Source organism: Lutra lutra, chromosome 6 (assembly GCF_902655055.1).
Source record: "Lutra lutra chromosome 6, mLutLut1.2, whole genome shotgun sequence".
In the NCBI taxonomy this organism is placed as follows: Eukaryota; Metazoa; Chordata; class Mammalia; order Carnivora; family Mustelidae; genus Lutra; species Lutra lutra.
The window spans coordinates 16,411,125-16,432,776 of NC_062283.1; the positions used below are offsets into that span (position 1 = coordinate 16,411,125).

At 40.6% G+C, this 21,652-nt stretch overlaps 1 long non-coding RNA gene across 2 annotated transcripts in view; it reads right to left on the reverse strand.

The window, feature by feature from the left end:
- Positions 1-19,361, reverse strand: part of LOC125101518 (uncharacterized) — a 38,817-nt gene extending 19,456 nt beyond the window's left edge. For both annotated transcript variants that reach the window (XR_007127891.1, XR_007127892.1), the window contains exon 1: positions 18,941-19,361. This is a non-coding gene — a long non-coding RNA (uncharacterized LOC125101518). The remainder of the gene's footprint in view (positions 1-18,940) is intronic.
- Positions 19,362-21,652: the final 2,291 nt, after the last annotated feature.

Sequence of the window (21,652 nt, forward strand, 5' to 3'; positions counted from 1 at the left end):
TCTCTTCTCCCTGAGGGACCCTGACCCAGACCCATCCACACAATCCAGGCCAGAGAAATCTCGCTCCTAGATGGTGGCAAATGGCCCCGAGCCTGCCTCCCTGTTCCCACACTGGCCTTTTACAATGCAATTACCACACAGCAGCCAGGACGGTATTTTAGAAACATAAATCACAGCCTGATACCAGCCCGCTCAGTGCCCTCCGGTCTTCCTTTTCGCTGTTTGATTTGAACCTTGACCTGTAAAGTCCTTCATGAACAGTGCTGACCTTTGACCTCTGACCTCAGCTCAGACCACACTCACCCTCGCCTCCCATGTTCCGATCACAGGAACGTCTTTTCATGTTTCTCAAATAAGCCAAAGTCATTGCTTGGCACCAGCTGTCCCACTGCCCTGTGGCTGCCTCCCAGATGGTCATGATGAGGCTCTTTGTTGTGGCCCAGAGCTCAGCTGCTTTAACCTCCGGAACCAAGGTCCCCTCCCAGGCACCTTCTAGCACATTCACTTCTCTTAACCCTCTCAGAACTCTTCCTATTAGTTCTTACACTTGTTGCCATTTTTCTCTAATTCTACCTAAAATGTGACCCCCTCGGAGAAGAAATCCTCCCTGTCTTGTCCACTGTTGTGCTCTCAGAACCCCAAGAGTGGGCCGGGAAGGATATATGCCAAGAGGTATTTACTGAGAGAGTTTGGGGAACACGGTAGACTGTGCAAGCATGAGTTTTTCTCACAGCTGGGATCCCCAGCCCTTTCAGAGTCAAAGGCGAGGCTCACTTCTCTACCTGCACCCGACCTTACAACATGCATTTCAGGGAAACATCCCTAACTCTGAACTTTTTTTTTTTAATTTTATATTTTATGGCAGACAGAGATCACAAGTAGGCAGAGAGGCAGGCAGAGAGAGAGAGGGAAGCAGGCTCCCCACTGAGCAGAGAGCCCGATGCGGGGCTCCATCCCAGGACCCTGAGATCATGACCGGAGCTGCAGAGGCTTAACCCACTGAGCCATCCAGGTGCCCCAACTCCAAACGTTCTTAATGCTTCTCTCCTTACTTTCCTCTTGCACCGATCTGGTCACCTTAAAAAGTAGATAAAGGGCTAAATGCACTGCTAAGCTTAATAAAATATGGCGGTGTGCAAATAAATCATGGAGGTGACCTTCTGCTAAATATTACAGGATAGATTTGTGTCGTTAACAAGAGGTATCAGTCACCTGTGTCATTCACCAACCACAAGCTGCTGAGAACAAAACCCAATACGTTCCCTCTCTGAGTCAGTGCTGGGGAGGCAATAGGAAAATTCAAGTGCACTGTAGAAAGCCAGTGTGAATCCTCAGGTCATGATAAAGTCAGTCAGCAGGTGGCAAGAGACCAGACCCCAGGCTGAGCAGGCGCCAGAGCCAGAGAAGGTGAACGAGGTGACAGGTAAGGGTGGGAGGACCCAGCTCAGCCACATCAGATGGAACACCATTTGTTAAAGTTGTCAATCAAGTTAAGCACCTTTATTGCTTCTAGTATGTCTTTTTTTTTTTAATTGCGGCAAAAAAAGCAACATACCACACAACATACAATTTACCATTTTAACCATAGTTTACTAGTGATAAGTATATTCATATTGTCATGCAACATATTTCCAGAACTTGTTCACCTTCCCATACTGAAGCTCTGTATTAAACAACTTGGAGCCCCTAGGTGGCTCAGTTGGTTAAGAGTCTGCCTTCAGCTCAGGTCATGGTCTCAGGGTCCTGGGATGGAGTCCCACGTCGGGCTCCCTGTTAACGGAAAACTTGCTTTTCCTTCTCCCTCTGCCCCCTCCCCTGGCTCATGCCCTCTCTCTCTCTCTTTCTCTCTCTCAGATAAATAAATAAAAAATAAAATAAAATAAAATAAAATAAAATAAAATAAAATAAAATAAAAAAATAACTAGACACCTCCCCCCTCTCCCAGCCCCTGGCAACCATACTTCTGCTTTCTATGAATTTGTCTACTCTAGGAACCTCATATAAATGGAATCACACGGTATTTGTCTTCTTTTTTTTTAAACATTTCTTTTAAGATTTTATTTTATTTATTTGACAGAGAGAGAGAGATCACAAGTAGGCAGAGAGGCAGGCAGAGAGAGGAAGGGAAGCAGACTCCCTGCTGAGCAGAGATCCCGATGCGGGGCTGGATCCCAGGACCCCGGGATCATGACCTGAGCCAAAAGCAGAGGCTTTAACCCACTGAGCCACCCAGGCACCCCAGTATTTGTCTTCTTTGAGACTGGCCTATTTCACTCAGCATAATGTCCCCCAAGGTCCATCCATGTTGTAGCACACGTCCAAATTTCCTTCCTCTTTAAGGCTGCATCATATTCCACTACATGCCTCTGCCGCATTTTCTTTATCTAAGCATCTGTTGATAAAGACAGCTGGGTTTCTTTCGCCAACTGGCTATTGTCAGATGGGAGGCTTCTCCATCTATGGGCTTCCCTGCTTTGGTCTAAGGGACATCTGACCGTGCCAGGCAAAGGTCAGCACCCATCCCTTTCACAAACTTGTGGAAAAAAATCATACAGCCGTGCAGACAGTTCCATTCACGGTCCCCACCATCAGCTGGGCCCCAACACTGCTTAACAAGCCTCTCCGGTCAACCCTCCCGCTCCTGTGGCTAACTCAGGCCCTCAGTCTTCTCACACCTTCCAGCACACATAACCCCTCTGCTTGCAATCTGCAGACAACCTCTGTAGATACGGTCTCTCTCCGCACTGCATTACCACCTGCCTTGCTGCCGAAGCCAGCAATCAAAACTGATTGCCATTCTTTCAAGCTCTATATCCAACCAGTGGCCAACAGCGATAGCATTTTGCCTCTGGTATCATAGAACCTGTCCGCTTTTTATTACCACTCCTATGGCTTTCCCCTCATCTGCCCGGTACCGTCCTGCTCAGCTCGACTACTGTAAGGACCTCCTAGCTAAGCCTCCTCCACGCACCCTGCCCCTTCGTGTCCCCGCTCCGTCCTGCATTCAGGGTGATTTTCCTCCAACTCCAGTGTGATCATGCCATCTCGCGGGGAACCCCCCAGTGTTCTCCTGGTGTGGCATTCAAGGCCTTCCTTGACCGGAGCTTAGTCTCCCACACCCTGTCCTGCCCACACCTCCCTCAGCCATGCCCCTCTTCACGCATCAGCCACTTTACAGCTTCTTAACTTTGCTCGTGCTACTTCACCTGCCACACAACCGCCATGCTTCTTCACTGACCTAATTTTCTTCTTCGTTACTGGGGAATTAACTCATGTCTCTGTCCAATAGGTAAGCCCAGGCTCTTGCCTCCTGCACAGCCTTTCTACTCCTCAGCACCTGTTTCACACTCCTCTCTCAGTTTCTGGAGGAGTCACTCCTCTCCCCAGACTCCCACCATCACTCTGAGTTTCTCGAATATGTTCTCAGGGCACAAGGTCACATTCTCTGTCCCCTCACTGCCTTCTTTCCCATGCCAAGGAGACATTTCTCCACGTAATAGCACGTAGGAATTTCTCAAAGGCCTCAGTGTTAAGCCCGAGTAACATATAAACAAATGCACTTGAGAATGTTTAAATGGTGAATTATAGGTACAAAAGAAAATCTAAACAATTCAAACTCGTGAAGAACTCCCCTGCTGCGTGTCTCTGTTTCATGCAAGCATTCGCGCACCAGGGCTGAGTCACCCAACAATCAAAAATGGCTGTTGAGCTCCTCGGCAGAAACCACAAACGCTAAGGTCACAGACAGACATCCATTGTGTGTCCCCTTTGCCGTCGTTTATGAAAAATTAGCCTTTTCTGTCTGAGGCTTTCTTTGTGTAAGCTCAAATTTCATTTTGGAAATTCTGAAAGAGCTCTCTCCAATTAAAATGAATCACTCTTCCACATTATAAAATATTTAAAATGTTTAAGCACAAAGGTAGTTGAACTTGGAGAACCGGTTGGTCAAAGTCATGAGAGCTGTCAACTAATATTAATAAGAAAGATTTTTGGTTAAGCGGGGGTGAGGGTTTTAAAGGAAAGATGTTCCTTGGGGGAACATACCTTTTTTGAATTAGCAGTTTTAGGAAATAGGAATTTGGATAGTCCCAGGCTGAAGTGGGAATAATAAAAGAGAAACATGGTCATTCATACTTCTTGATGTTTTCATAGAAAGACATCTTTTTAATTTGTGAGACTAACAGCAAGCTTTTCTCTCTTACACATCTAACTGAATTTTTTCAAGTGAATTCTCTCAGATTGATTCCTTGAGTAAGATAACATAATACACTACCATAGCTAGGATTTGAAAATAATGTTTTTCAGTTCTCTTCAGAAGGTATGAGTCTTCATATTCATGTTTAAATAAAGAATGATATCAAAATAAAGCAATGAGAAATTAAGGAACTCACTAAATAAACTAATTTTCATTCAAAAATAAGAAAAGAACAAAATAAACTGAAACAAGTAGGAAAAGAGGATTGGTAGAGATAAAACAAAAAGTAATGAATTAGAAAACAAAAAAAGTATATTTGGTAAGTAAAATCAAGATTTGGGGTTTTTACAAGTCCAGCAACAAAAGACAAATCCCTGGCAACTGCAGATAGGAAAAAATAATAATAATAACCATGAATCTGTAACATTAGAAATAAAGAGAGAGATAATCATAGCATACAGAAGAAAATACTATATACAACTCCATGTGAATGTGTTTGAAAATCTGGATGAAACAGGATAGTGCCTGGAAATTTTAAATCATCAAAGCAAAACCAGGAGGAGATAGAAAACTTCATGGAAAATAACCCTTAGGAGAAAAGAACTGAAAAATTTCAAAGCACTACCCCCAAAATAAGACACTGTATTCAGATGGATTTTGAAGAGACTCCTATCAAAGTCCTAAGGAAGATACAAATAATCCTGGTGTGAGTTAAAACTGTGCAGAACAGAGAAAAAGATGAAGAGTTTCTAATTCATCGTACAAGCATTACATAATTTTTATTCTAAAACAGAAAAAAAAAGAGAAATAAGAACTACTATCCAAATGAATGAGACAGGCACAGATTCTATAAGGATATTCATAAGCTGAATTGTTGGGATGAGCACTGGGTGTTATACATAAGTGATGAATCACTAAATTCTACTCCTGAAACCAATCCTACACTATATATCAGCTAACTTGAATTTAAATTTTAAAAAATGATAAAATACAATAAAAAATTAAAAATTAAAGAATAATTGTGTCATAAATGAGTAAGATTTAGTCCAGTTAGACAAGGCTAATACAACAGTAGTGAAACTGTTCATGTAAACCATCACAAAAATAAGTTGATATAAAAAAAATCCATATGACCATCTCTATAAATGGCAAAAAGATATCCAATAAAATTCCACATCCATTCATAACACACAAAAGCTCTTTATATACTGGAATAGAAAGATGCTTCCATAATCTGAAACCAAAAGCAAAGAGCACACATGTTAATGAAACAATGGCGTCATTTCCACAAAGGTCTAAAACAAGAGAAGGGGGGGTCCTGAGTGGCTCAGTTGGTTGAGTGTCTGCCTTCAGCTCAGGTCATGATCTCCCAGTCCTGGAATCGAGTCCCATGTTAGGCTCCCTGCTCAGTGGGGAGTCTGCTTCTCCCTCTTCCTCTGCCCCTCCCCCACTCATGCTTGCTCTCTCTCTTTCTCTATCAAATAAATACATAATCTTAAAAAAAAAAAAAAAGAAGGATGTCTAACCAGGGAAATAAAGCAATAAAAAGATACTGCCTTTGTCTTTTAAAACATCACTTTAAACAAAAAAGCTTAAGCGAAGGGGAATTTATTATAAAGATTAAAGAAACCAAAGAATAGGAAATACAGGTGGACATCACTAAGGACCAGAGTGAGACCTTAAAAAATTTCTGGATACAGGACTACTATCTTTAAGTCTCTGCCTCCATCTCTCTAAAAACAGCATGATCCCAGGTTTTATTCTTTCTTCCTTGTCAGAAAATCTACTACCTTATCTACTTCTATATGACCCAGGATGGTTGTCTAAAATTGTGGCCTGAGCATCTAAGGCTATATTCCCTTTCAACCTTATCTTTTCAAAGATTACCATGCCCCATTCTCTCTCTCCCTTCCTACTGGGACACCATTTAAATGTCTGTTAGGCTTTTTCATTTGATCATATATGTCTTGGACCCTCTAGTAGGTTCTTCTCATTGTTTTGTCTCCCTCTGCATCATTCTTCTGTTCAGTTTGCTAATCCTCTCTTCAGCTGTATCTAAACTGCTATTTTGAGTTCTTAATTTTCATTACTTTATATTTCAGCTCTGTAATTTCAAGTTAGCTTTCCTTGTGAATCTAAAATACTTCTTTTTTAGTTCCTTCTTGAAATTATTCATGAGGGTTTCAATATGGTAATTTCCTATTTCTATCTTTCTGCTTTTATTAGTTGTAATTCTCCCATAATAAATACTTTCCCTTCAACTATAACTATTTGCTACTTAAAACTGCAGTTTGAAAGGGAAAAACAGGAAAAATGCTTGATTCTTTCCAGAGTAAGAGTTGATACACTACCAATCTCCACTAGTAATCAACATTATTTTTAAATGTATGGCATTATATACACTCATGAAATTTTATTCTTTTTTTTTTAAGATTTTATTTATTTATTTAACAGACAGAGATCACAAGTAGGCAGAGAGGCAGGCACAGAGAGAGGGAGGAAGCAGGCTCACTGCTGAGCAGAGAGCTGGATGCGGGGCTCGATCCCAGGACCCTGAGATCATGACCTGAGCCAAAGGCAGAGGCTTAACCCACTGAACCACCCAGGTGCCCCTACTCACTCATGAAATTTTAAAACAGCTTTATTGAGACATAATTTACATGCCATAATGTTCACAATTTAAAGTATAATATTCAAGAGTGTTTACTGTATTTACAGAGTCATGCAGCCATCACCATAATCTAATTTTAGAACACTTTCATCATCACCAAAGGAAACCTTGTACCTATTAGTAATCATTCACATTCTGTTGGGTCCCTCCCCCCAAGTCCTAGGCAACCACTAACATACTTTCTTTCTCTGTGGATTTGCCTACACTGTATGATTCCTATGACAGAATCATATGTGATCTTTTGTGACTGGCTTCTTCCCCTTAGCATCATGTTTTTGACTTTTATTCATGTTGTAGCATAGATCGGTATTTCAGTCCTTTATTTGCTGAATAATATTCTATTGTATGGATATACCACATTTTGCTTATCCATTTATCAGTTGATGGACATTGGGTTGTATCTACTTTGTGTTATTATGAATAATGCTGCTATGAGCATTTACATACGAGATTAAGTGTGGACATATATTTTCATTTCTTTTGGGAAGCTATCTGCCCAAAGGAATTGCTAGGTTATATAGTGTTTAATATTTTGAAGAATTGTCAAACTCTTTTTCAAAGTGACTGCACTTTGTACACTTACGCGACCAGCATATGAGTTTCCAGATTCTCCAGTATCATCAACATTTATCATTGTCCTTTTTGTTATAGCCATTCTAGTGGTTGTGAAGTGATACATCATTATGATTTGTATTTGTATTTTTCTAATGATGAATGGTATTGAGCATGTTTTTACATGTCATTAGCCATCCGTTTTCTTTTACAGAGAAATATCTATTCAAATTATTTGTCCGTTTTTTTGTTTTTTTTTTTTTTATTTTGACAGACAGATCACGAGTAGGCAGAGAGGCAGGCAGAGAGAGAGAGGAGGAGGAGGAGGCAGGCTCCCCGCTGTGAGCAGAGAGCCCGACATGGGGCTCGATCCCAGGACCCCGAGACCATGACCTGAGCCGAAGGCAGAGGCTTCAACCACTGAGCCACCCAGGTGCCCCTATTTGTCCGTTTTTTAATTGGGGTATTTATCTATTATTGAGCAGTAGGAATTCTTTATAAATCCTGAATACAAGTCCCTTATCAGATACATGATTTGAGAATATTTGAGAACGTAGGTCCACTAGCTTTTTTTTTTTTTTTTAAGATTTATTTGACAAAGAGAGAGAGGGTGCACAAGTAGGGGGAGTGGGAGAGGGAGAAGGAGTCTCCCTATTGAGCAGGGAGCCTGATGTGGGGCTTGATCCCAGGACCCTGGGATCATGACCAGAGCCGAAGACAGATGCTTAACCAACTGAGCCACCCAGGGTACCCCCACTCACTTTATTCTTTTTCAAGATTGTTCAGGCTATTCTGGTTCTCTTGTATATCCATATAAATTTTAGGATCAGCTTATCAATCGTTGCAATAAAGCCACCTGGAATTTTGAGAGAGACTGTGTCTAATCTGTAGATAAAATAGTTATATTGGTATCTCAACAATATTAAGTCTTCCAATCCGTTAACATAGGATGTCTTCCCATTTATTTAAATCTTCTTTAATTTCTTTAACATTGTTTTATAGTTTTCAGTGCACAATTTTTGCATAAGTTTGTTATATTTATTCCTAAGTATTTTATTCTTTTTGCTACCAATGTAAAGGAAATTATTTTCTTAATTTCATTTTCATACTGTTTATTACTATGTATGAAAATGCATTTTTTATAATGATCTTGAACTTGCTTATTAGTTCTAACAGTTTTTTTAGTAGTGAATAGAGAGTTTTACTTCTTTCTCACCAATAGGGATGGTTTTTTTCTTCCTTTCTCCCTTCTTCTCTCCCCTCCTCCCTTCCTTCCTTCTTTCCTTTTTTCTCACCAGTTGCCCTGGCTAGGAGCTCTAATACAATACTGAAGTGGCGAGAATGGACATGTTTGTCTTATTTTAAACTTTTGCATTTTTATATATTTGATGTGTTTCTATCAATTGTAGCCACTATTCTCTTTTTGAGCTATAATGTTCCCATCTTTGGTCAGTGGGAGCATATCCAATTTAATTTCTATGAACTTTTAATATGGTTGCATTAGTATTTGATTGTTTTCTCACTTTCTGATATGATAAGATCCCATATCCAACTAGTATTTCCCTGCTCTGGTTCTAGAATCATCAGATTTTCCAAAAATGTTCTCCTTTGAATGGTAAATGGTATTTAGATTATTGTGTTTAGAATTTTTGCACCCATGTCCATAAGATAGAGTAACTTATAATTTTCCTTTCTTGTAATATTCTTGTCAAACTATGTTGGCTTCATAAAAAGAGTTCATGAGTGTTTCTTCTTTGTCCATTCCTTTTATGTAGTGAATTAAACTAATTATTTTAAAATAACAACAAAGCATTATTCTTTCTCTCATATTCCAAAAAAAAGCAGCATAGAGTTATGTTTTGTTCTTAAACCTATTATAACAATCTTTATCTTTTAATTGGAGTGTTTAGCACATTCATATTTACTATAATTACTGACTACTTATTTGTTGTCTGGCTCATCTGTTTTATGTTTCTTTTTCATTCCCTTCTTCCCTTCTTTTAAGTTAAGTCGTACTTACTATTTTTACCTCTCCACTAGCTTTTCAGTTGTGCATTCTTTTACTATTCTTAAACTGTTTCTTCTATTCTTATATGAAGTGTTTCTTGGATTACTCTTATACTGTGTTTATCTTCTAGTTTGCAACATGAATCCTTGACTTGTGAGAGTCAAGGTATTTACATTTCCCCAAATCTCCATTTCTTAAAACACTTTTCTCTATTTACCCCACCCTGCCTTATGTGTTATTATAATATATTCTGATTCGACATAAATTTCAAAAGTGTTCCTATTATTGCCGTACAGTCAATAATCACTTAGATTTTCCTATATGTCTATTTTTTCTATTGCTCCTCATTCCTTCCTGCACTTCTGGATTTCCATCTGTTTTCTTTGTGCTGAATGCCCTCCTTTTTAGAAATCATTATTGAGGGTGCCTGGGTGGCTCAGAGGGTTAAGCCTCTGCCTTTGGCTAGGGTCATGGTCCCAGGGTCCTGGGATCGAGTCCCACATCGGGCTCTCTGCTCAGCAGGAGCCTGCTTCTTCCTCTCCCTCTGCCTGCCATTTCCTCTGTTTGTGCTCTCTCTCTCTCTCTGTGTCAAATAAATAATAAATCTTTAAAAAATAATAATAATTATTATTGACCTTTTGATGTACAGTTCTATGAATCTTAATCAATATGTAGATTTGTATGCACCACCACAATTGTGACGCAGAACATGAAAACTCCATTTAATACTTCTTTTTTTTTTTTTAAGATTTTATTTATTTATTTGACAGAGAGAGAGATCACAAGTAGGCAGAGAGACAGACAGAGAGAGATGAGGAGAAGCAGGCTCCCCACTGAGCAGAGAGCCCAATGCGGGACTCGATCCCAGGCCCCTGGGATCATGACCTGAGCCGAAGGCAGAGGCTTAACCCACTGAGCCACCCAGGCGCCCCCCATTTAATACTTCTAATATAAGTCTACTGATGACCTATGTAATATATACCCTCAGCTTTTGTTTTCCTAGAAATACCTTTATTTTGCCTTCACTTTAGGTTATTTTCATGAGGTATAGAATACTAGACTGGCTATTATTTCCTTTTAGGCTTTTAAAGACATCATTTGATCATTTGGTTCCCATAATTTCTATTGAGATGTTACCTATCAGTCTTGGTGGTTCTTTGAAAGAATAGCATCTTCTCTTTTCTTCTATTTGCTTTTATCATTTCTCCTTGTCTTTGATTTTTAGCAATTTGATTACCATGTGTCATGCATAGTTTCTTTGTCTTTATTCTGCTTAGGGTTTTTAGTAATTTTGATTCTAGGACTCTTGGTTATTATCTTTTCAAATAGTGTTTCTGCCACATTCTCTTCCTCCCTTCTGGAATTCCAATTACATATGTTAGGCTATTTCATATGATAGATCATGTCTCTTATTCTCTTTTCTGTATTTTCCATCCTTTTTAGTATTTCACTCAAAATTTTTCTACCTCCCTATCTCCAGCTCAGCCATTCTCTCTTCAGCTGTGTCCCATATGCTGTCAAACCCCATTTATTGAGTTCTAATTTTGATTACTGTATTTTTCAGCTCTAAAATTCCTATAGAGGCGCCTGGGTAGCTCAGTGGGTTAAAGTTCCTTTATGCTTATTAAAAATATAGATTCTTATTCTTTAACAAAAGTCTGTCTTTTTCCATTCATTTTCTTGATCACACTAATTACAACTATTTTTTGATCTGTGTCTGATTGCTGTAATCATCTGGAACAACCATGGATATATTTCAACTATGTTTTTCTCTTGGCCCAATTTCTTGGGTCTTAATAATTTTGAACTGAATGCTAATCACTGTGCCTGAAAAAGTGTAGAGGCTCCAGATAAAGTGATTTTCTTACAGGGAGGAATACCTATAGTCTGGCAAGACAGTTCATCTCAACCCAATCAGGTACTAAGAGGAGTCAAGGTTGAGTTGTAACAAGGCTTGATCTACCCTAATGTGCAACCTCGTAAGGGTCTCAACTAAAAATCTACAACATTTACTAGATGCTGCCTCCTAGTCAGTTCCTGATTTCCAGTTTTTATCTCCACAACCTAAGACTGCTAAGAATTCCATTCTGCATTCCAGCTGCTTTTCTTGGCTTCTTAGCCTTTCACTTTATGGACTAAGAGTCACCAAGTACTTCAAAGAGAACACCATCAAATGTCAGGCTCACTTCTCTGCAAGTCCCTTTTTTCTTTCTGGAACTTTGGTTTCTTGAGTCTTGGCTGATTTGGAAATCCCCTCCAAATGTTAGCTCCTCAGACCTATAAGATTGTCCGGAGCTCTGCTGCTTCTCTGCCTCTTAGTGGCCTTCCTCTACCAAAGCACTTAGCTTCTTTCTCAGTGCCAAGGATCATGGATGTCCTGAAGAGGAAAGCAGGTTTCGGGACATTGGGCTTACTTCAGTGAGGTTCCCTCACTCTGATATTCAACCCTTCACATCCAGGCTGTCCCTGTGGCTCTCTGAAAGCTTCAAAGAGATCAATTTCAGTTGTATCTCAGTGGAAATCAGCAGTTTTCCACCACTTACTCCATCATATCTGGAAATGGGAGTTGCTTCTTGGTTTCCTTTGACAACTGGGTAGTACTTCACTTCGTAGATATGCTATGGCTTCTTTGACCAGTTCTCTGCTGAGAAACATTTGGGTTGTTCCAGCCTTTTGCTGTTAACACATAAGGTCACAGTGAATAGCCTTCTGTATCTATCTTCATATATTTGCAGTTAAATATTTGAGAAATGCGTATGAAATTTTGTTAGACATTCCCAATTTCACTTCATAGATGCTGTACCATTTTGTGGCCCCCACCTACACTGTGTGAAAAAGCCTGTTTTCACATAGCCTTGCCAAAACTTACATTGTTAAACTTTGTAGATTTTGTTTCAATCTGATAGACGACAGTGTAGTTTTTGGATGCAGTTCTCTTATTGCAAACGAGGGCCATTAGTGTACCTTTTCTGTGAAGTCTATTCATATCTTTGCTTATTTTTTAAGTCAGGCTTCATATCTTTTTCTTCTCAATTTTTAGGAAATTCTTATTGCATTAAGCATATCAGTACTTTGTGATATAAGTCACAAAATTTTCCTCAACTTGTAATTATCTTGTGCCTTGACTTATTTTGTTTTGTTTGCAATGGTGTCAAATAACTTTTTATTGAATCTTTTTTTAAATTCAGTTAGAAATTTCCAGTTTATAAAATAAAATGCACCCATAGTTCTCTTCTAGTATTTGTGTGGTTTTTTTCCTGCCTTTGTTTTGTTTTCATTTAGATCTCTAACATATTTGTAATTTATCCTGGACTATCTTATGAGAAAAAGATCCTTTCTTTTTGTTTGTTTGTTTGTTTCTTGCAGTTATCTATTTGCTCCACCACTATTTATTATTTTTTTTCTAAAGATTTTATTTATTTATTTGACAGAGAGGTCACAAGCAGGCAGAGAGGCAGGCAGAGAGAGAGGAGGAAGCAGGCTCCCCACCGAGCAGAGAGCCCGATGCGGGGCTCGATCCCAGGACTCCGAGATCATGACCTGAGCCGAAGGCAGCAGCTCAACCCACTGAGCCACCCAGGCGCCCCAGCTCCACCACTATTTAAAGTAAAATTTCCCCTCTGACTCAGCGCCTCTTTTTTTTTTTTTTAAAGATTTTATTTATTTATTTGACAGAGAGAGATCACAAGCAGGCAGAGAGAGAGGAGGAAGCAGGCTCCCCGCCGAGCAGAGAGCCCGATGCGGGGCTCGATCCCAGGACCCTGAGATCATGACCTGAGCCGAAGGCAGCGGCTCAACCCACTGAGCCACCCAGGCGCCCCTCAGCGCCTCTTTTGTCATGCACTACATTTTTCCTCATTATATTTCTGGGCAATCTATTATGATCCTTCAGTTTATAAGTCTTTTCCTGAGCCAACAGCTCAATGCTTTAATTTAGAGGATTTTTAAATGTTTTACTATATTCTAAGAGGATTAGCCATGCATTAGATATTCTTTCCAACTATTTCTTGGCTATTCTAGGTTGTTTATTCTTCCATATAAACTTCATAATCAACTTGTCTAGTTCTGGAGGAAAAAGTCTGAGGAAATTTTTATTGAGGGTACATTAAATTTGTAACAACTTAGGGAGAAATAACATCTTTATGATGTGAAGTTTTCCTATTGAAGGATAGGTATATTTTTTTCAATTTGTTCAAAGCTATTTTTCTATCTTTCCAGAATGTTTTACAGTTTTATTATTTTTGCCTATTTCTTATTAGCTTGATGTCTAGGTGTTTAGATGTTTGTTATTGTATACAGGGTCTTCTCTTTCATTATATCTTCAAATTGCTTATCATTTATATATGAAGGCTAATGATTCCAATGTGCTCATATTACATCATGCTATTTTATTGTCGCATGCTTGTACTTTTCCATTGATTCCTTTGGTTTTTCCAGATATACAATTATATTACTAACACAGGGTTTGCCTCTTCCTTTCCAATTCCTAGGACTCTGAGAATGTTTCTGCCCATTTAATGGAAGTAACTAACATTCAATTGCAATGTTAAATAATTGTAGAGGTAGTGGGCCTCCTTGTCTTCTTCCTGACTTGAAGGAAATGCCTCCCTGAACTGACTTTGGACAATCATATGAGAAACTGGCTTTTACACACACACACGCACGCACGCACACAATTTTATTAGGCTACAAAGTTTTTCTGTGCTATTTTTTTCATTATATGCTAGACATCTGTATTTGAAAAATTATTTGTAGGAATGAGGTCTAGGATGATATAGAGAGATTTTGTTGCTCTAGAGAAATTTTGTTGCTTATGCCATAATTTGGGGGCACTATTAACAATCTAGACTAATTATATTCTAATTTTAGGTCTTTCAAATGACTTGAAAAGAAGCTGTGCTCCATATGGGGGCCCATTTAGTTCTAGTCCACTCTTACTTTTAGGGGGCGGCTCTTCATGGTTCTGATTCCAAAGTACAGGGCATGTCCCAGGGCCACCAAGCCTTGTCAAGCCCTGGACCCAGAGCTCTTTCTCTGTAGCCTCAAGAAGGTTTTAAAAGTGTAGCTCAGTATTTCAGTTCCCCCTTCAAGATCTGCAAATGTTCCCCAGACAAGAGTAGCTCCAATACTACTCACACTCTTGATTTCTGTCTTCTCCTGGATCCTGACTAGTAATTTCTCACTACCTTCATTCTTTGATGATTTTAAAACTGAATTTATATTTTATCTAGCTTTACTTTAGTTTTATCTTTAGCAAGAGGGTTTGTCTGAATCATCTCATCCTCTGTTACCAAAAGTAGCACTCCTAGTTGATGACAACAAATTAAAAATCAATTTTAAGGGACACCTGGGTGGCTCAGTAGGTTAAAGCCTCTGCCTTCGGCTCAGGTCATGATCCCAGGGTCCTGGGATCAAGCCCCGCATCAGGCTCTCTGCTCAGCAGGGAGCCTGCTTCCTCCTCTCTCTCTCTGCCTGCTTCTCTACCTACTTGTGGTCTCTCTCTGTCAAATAAATAAATAAATAAATAAATAAATAAATAAATAAATAAAATCTTTTAAAAAATCAATTTTAAGATCAATTAAAGAGAAAAATGAAAGAAAGCAAACTTTGAAAATTACATTTTTTCAGTGTGTGGATGATTTCTAGTGTGTCTGAACAATCATTTAGAAACAAGTACTTCTCCAGAAACAGATAACAGCAAGAACTTCTTATGACTAAAAAGTAATAAAACAATACAATTTATTTCCACAAATATGCCCCCCCAAAGTAGCATGACTTCATAGTCATACCTTACATTTTATCCAATTTACATATCATCTAAGCTCTGCTAAGCTCACCCTAAGGCACATGAGATGTTATGAAACATCTGTGCTCAGAAAAATGCTGAGCTATTTCTTGATTCTTATCTGTTGCCTAAGCAAATTTTTCCAGGGAAATCATTCTCCTCACATACATAGGCAAAAAAATAAGCAAACAGAAAGAAACAACAACAACAACAAAAAAGCATAAGCCACTTGCAGCTCCTGGCTCCTTTACTGCTCCACCAAACACAATGTGACATGAGATTCTTGACCGGACCACATACTTCGGTGGGCCTCTATCCCCAGGTTCCTCAAGCTCATTTCTTTTAGTCACTCAGAAGCATAACTCATTGGTTTAACAACAGTACTTAAGAATTTGAACCAAATACTTTTGTAACAGTTTGAAAAGCAACTATGCAAAAGATTATGAGCCTCTTGGGCAAGCTGGCTAATATATCTGGAATAGGATCTGACATCTGATGAGAATTAGCAATGCTGAAACAGCACTTGAAGGCAGCCATGGTAGGGAACCTCAGGAGGGATGGAGAATTAGACCCATTTTATGCAAGGCCCAGAGGTGCTACATATTTGGCTTCCAATGTTCAAAATATATATCCACGATTAGGGATATCTTCTGGGAAAGGAAGAGACTAAGGTGACACAGAAAGGCTTTCCCTTCTACTGCAAACACACAGAATAGTTGGATGTAAGAGTAGTTGTTTTTAATTGCGGTATTTCATAAACCAGCTACAAAGACAGAATGGGAGATGACCAGGGGCCAGGAACAAAGAGAGAAATCAAAACTAGAGCAGTGGGGGCGCCTGGGTGGCTCAGTGGGTTAAGCCGCTGCCTTCGGCTCAGGTCATGATCTCAGGGTCCTGGGATCGAGTCCCACGTCGGGCTCTCTGCTCAGCAGGGAGCCTGCTTCCTCCTCTCTCTCTGTCTGCCTCTCTGCCTGCTTGTGATCTCTGTCTGTCAAATAAATAAGTAAAATTAAAAAAAAAAAAAAAAACTAGAGCAGTGAAAGGGAGCTGAGACAGCATGGGAGTATGGAGGGCCACCAAGGACAGGGTCCTGACAAAGGCCCTAGGGCCTGGAGTGTGAAGATCCAACATGGGCAATAGACTTGGCCTCCAAACTGCAGGGGGTGGAGGAACTGGACCCAAGCTCAGGCATGAATCACTAAGCCTCGTTTATGAAAGGAGGACTATAAGTTTTTGTGCACTGCCCCAGGAAGGAGACAAGAAATTTGGTCATTTGTGCATCTTGGGTAGGGGGAAAATATTACCCTTGGGGAATCGAAACCTCAGGGATCTGCCAGATATGAGTATGAAAGAATATAAGCCCACAGCACTATCTTATACCATATGAAAATAAGTTCAAAATCGATTGAAGACTTAAATATAAAAATTAAATAAAAATCCTGCAAGAGAATAAGGCAACTATGCATTCAGAGTAAGGATAGCAGAGACCTTCTTAACCAGGACTGGAAACCTACAAGTTACTTAATAAAGATTGATATGTTTAGCTCTGTAATCTTTTAAAATGTTTTATGGCAAAAGATACAATAAACAAGACTAATAAAAAGGAACTCAGAAAAATTTTTGTCACAGATGACAAAAATTCAGATGGCCAACAAACATATAAAAAACTGGGCAAACTTAGTAATACTAAAGAAAATGCAAATTAAATTTATAGTGAGTTATTTACTCTACAGCCATCAGACTGGCAACATTTGTAAATTACTCATAATATCTATTTGTTTTTGGGATCCAGGGAAAATGGTAATTTCAGGTATTGGTGAGGGACATGTGAATTATTATAGCTTTTTTGGAAAGTAATCTGGTAATTAATATTATAAATTTTTAAAAAGTATACATTATATCTCACTTCTGATCATCCATCCCTAGGACCAGCAAACTATGGCTGGGGGACAAATCTAACCCACTACCAGGTTTTACAAATTAAGTTTTATTAGAACACAGCCACTCATTTGTCTACATATTGTCTATGTCTGCTTTGGGGCAAAGGCAGGGGTAAGAGAAGACTGCATGACCCACCAAGCCTAAACTATTTACTCTATGGCCTTTTTCAGGGAAAGTTTGCCAACCCTTGATCCATCCCATGGAAATAAAAGCATAAGTCTATAGCGCTATTTGTACAACAGTGCGTATTGAAACACTGCTTATGAGAACAAGCAAAATGAAAGTCCATTGTTGGAATGTGTTTCAATAAATTATAGTATGTCCACACCTTGGAATAGTAAGCAAGTCTTAAAACCAATGAATTAACATTCTACAGGTAGATTTGGAAGGATTTCCATGAGGTATCTTTGAGTAATATATCAAGAGGCAAGTGTATAATTTTATTTTTTAAAACAAGCAATAACCATAAATATATGTTATATGTATTTGTATATAAAGGCTTAGTTTAATATGATATGACCAAGGCAAATATACGGGAGACTATACACTGCATTACTCACAGATTTACATAGAGTAGGGATGAAGGAAGTGGAGGACTAAGGGAAAGAGCCACATAAAAGAGAGAGAAAAGGATTTTACACACACACACACACATTTGACAAGTTCACATTGATGTATTTATGTAAAATAAAATTTTGTGTATGCATATAAACAGACTATGAAATGAAAATTTAAATGGAACTCAATTGAAAGGTTAAACCAATTAGATGCGGGTGAAGAGAGAATTAACAAACTGAAAGGGAAGTATAAGAAAATCCAACAAAAGGGAGCACACAGATAAAGACTTGAAAAATATGAAGGATCCAGCATTCGTCTACTCAGAGGCCCAGGGGAGACCAGAGAGAATGGGGAAGAAATAATTTCAAGGCAATGAATGAGAATTTTCCAGAAATAAGAAGGACCTAAGAAGCACCACAACTCCAAGCAACATGACTCAAACACATCTACCCCTAGAAACGTGGTGGTAAAACTGTAAGACAGCAAAGAAACTGGTGTATGTTGGGGAAGAGGGCAGATAGCTTACAAAGGGATGATCATTTATAGCTTTCTTAATTTCTATAAAAATACAGGCCAGAAGACAATGGAATCATAACCTCAAAATGCTGAGAAAAATACTTCCAATCTAAAATTCTATACTCAGCTCATGTCATGAGGGAAGGCAGGATAAAGACATATCCAGACCAAGACAGAGTGTGTACCACAAGAAGATCTTCACCAAGGCAATTCCTTTTCTTTCTTTCTTTTTTTTTTTTTCTTTTTTAAGATTTTCTTTATTTGAGAGGTGAGAGAGCATGTGCGAGCACGCATTTGGTGGCGGGGGCGGTCAGAGGGAGAGGGAGATAGAGAATCCCAAGCAGACTCCCCTCTGAGTGAGGACCCCAATGCAGGACTCGATCTCATGACCCTGAGATCATGATCTGAGCTGAAACCAAAAGACAGCCGCTTAACCAACTGAGCCACCCAGGTACCTGCCAATGGAGCTTCTGAAGGAGGTAAAGTCTTGGGTGAAAATAAATTAAAGCCAGAAAGAAGAATGGGTTGCAAGAAACCAAGAGTAAAGAAATCGGTAAATATGTTGGCATAAGGAAAGAAACATAAACTCTTAAAAAAACTATAATAATAATGATGATGAATGAGTGACTAGTAACAATTCCTTAGTTAAAATTAGGGCAGAACAAATGCTCTCAACCACAAGGGCATGAAAGATGGGGAGGAGGGAACACTTACCAGCCCCCAAGGTCCTGCCGCGGAGGAGGGAACATTACTGTCCATCTTTAGATTTTGTGGAACACACATCCTTGTTTTTTAAAAAAAAAAACTGTCCACCCACAACAATCAGGTCTTTTAGCTGTTAGCAGCGTAAACCACCAGAGGCTGAGTGAAGTAGGAAAGAGATGGATTAAAAGAATGTCTCGGAAGTACCTCGGGGGATCTCAAGGGGGCCCCGCAGCTACCCTCTGGGCTGACCCAGAGCGAGGGCTCCTTGGGCCAGGGAAGGGGGCCACCTGCGGTGGAGCCCTGAGTTCCCACCTTAATGACAATGCTAGCGCAGCAAAGCTGCCCGAGGCGAGGGGATGGGGCACTTTTACAGGGTGAGCTCAGCCTCCCAAAAACACAGGCAGTAAGGGACATGCCCCAGATGATCCACAGGGCCACTGCCCGACTTCACAGAATGCACTCTAACAGGAAAATCATCTGAATAGGAAGCATAACTTCCTGTAACGGGAAAGGGGAAACAAAGCCAGTTTAATTCAGACAATGGGAGGTAGGAAAGGGGAGGGTGTTACTCATTTCCTAGGGCTGCAGTCACAAAGTACCACACACCCGAAAGGCTTCATTTAACTAACAGGAATGCATTCTCTCGAGGTTCTGGAGGCTGGAAGTTCGGAAAGCAAGATGCTGGCAGGCCTGATTCTTCTCTCGGGGGCTCTGAGGGATACGGCATTCCATGCCTCTCTCCTAGGAGGCTTCTGGAGGTGGCGGGCAGTCCCTGGCGTTCCGAGGCTCCTAGATGCGCCACCCCAGCCTCTGCCTCCACCTTCCCGCAATGTTGCCTCCGTGCCTTTGTGTGTGTGCATCCCCTCCCCCTCCCAGCCCCCCTCTTACAAGATCACCAGTCCTTGAACTAGGGCCCATCTCCTATGACCTCATCTTGGCACGATTACATCTGCAAAGATCTCACTTCCAAAAAAGGTCTCATTAGCAGGCCCCACGCGAACATGAGCTTTGGAGGGACACTATTTGACCCAGTACAGAGCAGGGAGATTAGACGGGCGGCGGGGGTGGGGGTGGGGGCTCTTAAAAAAAAAAAAAAGGATAGTAATCCCAGGGGGAAAACCTGTTAAAAATTCAGACTCTTAGTGCCAAGCTCCTCGACATTCTGATTCAGTGGACTGAAATGAGAAAGGGCCAAGACTCTGCATTTAGCAAGCATCCCTGTGATTCTCCTTGTGGAAAACACTGGTGGTGCAGGACACACAGAGGGGAAGGGCTCTACTAGAGGAAACCAGACCGGCCCCAGGAACACAGGGTCCAGGGAAGCCTTCATGGAACAGGTGGTTTTGATAGGGGGAATTAAAGGACCAAGAAGGTCTCCCAGGCGGTGATGGACTTCTGCAGCAGCCCAGAGCACAGGGCTAAGAGCCGATGGTTGGGCTAGAAACAAAGGTAAGAGAGGACAGTGCCTTGGGGTTCTTTCTGTGTTTCTTTTTTGGGTCTGAGGAGGACTGCTAAGAGCCCGTTGTTACATGTCATCGTTAATGAGATGAACTAACATGACAACACTGAGGGCGAGACTTGTTATGTGTTTTGTTTTGTATTGTTTTGTGTCTAAATCAAATGAACTTGAGTCTGAGTCTGCTCGCCAGGGCTGGTGAGACATTCAATATTAGTCATTATTGGCAAACACATCTCCCTCCCCAAGAGCCCAAAGGTCCCTTCTCAATCCAGAAAAGTTAGCAAAAGCCTTTATCCTTCAGTCCAACAGGGCTGCCTTTGAGAACGCTCAACATGGGGCCCCTGTGAGAGCCACACACAGAATCACTATCTGGGCCGCGGAAAACCTGGCTGTAGTTTTCAAAGCCGGAGCTTAGAGCTCAGATCCCCCATCAGACACCTGACACCTTCCAGGGATCTGTGAGAACGGGGAGCAAGTTCCTGCTTCCAATCTTTGGGAATCCAACTGCATTCCCCCACAGGTACCTGGGTCACCTTCCCTAAATGTCTTTTCCCTACCAACGCTTTGCAAGTTCTGCTCCCTGGTGGACAAGCCAGATTTAGAACCCTCGAGAGCCCACACCTGCCGTGAGGGAAAGCCAGCACTAGAGGACAGACACAACGGCCCATGGTCCTAATGGAGGAGTGGGGAGGAAACGGAAGACAGGAGACACCAGGACTTTTTCAATCTATCCCGCCATCTCTGCTCCCATAAATTAGGGCTTCACCTTGTGTCTGCATTCAAGCACGGATTCATTTCCCTTTGTGCTAAACGACCTCAGGTGATTTGGTTTTGCTTGCTTGGTTTTCGTTTTATTTTGTGAAAACGCGGTTGTGCTTCCTTTCTCTGAGCAATAAGGCAGAAGCCCCAGGGTTGGCACTCCCACATCCATGGTCAAGCTATCTTACCTCTCTGACCCTCAATTGCTCTTACCTGCGAGGTACTGCTAATATTTTCTCTGACTTCCTCACACCTCACAAAGCTGTGCGGTTCGCGGAAGGCAATATATTAAAAAAAGTATGATGGACATCAAAGATGCCGCTAATAACAGAGCCTCACTATCTCCAACAACATCTCACCTATCCATCACTCATTTTCTGAAACGGTCTCATTTCTGGGACCAGACACTGGGAAGAGAAGTTCATATCTGATGCATGAGTGCTCTTTTTTCTCGGACTTCCAGCCCTAGTCAGTAGGAATCAGCGGGACTCTAAATACTGTCT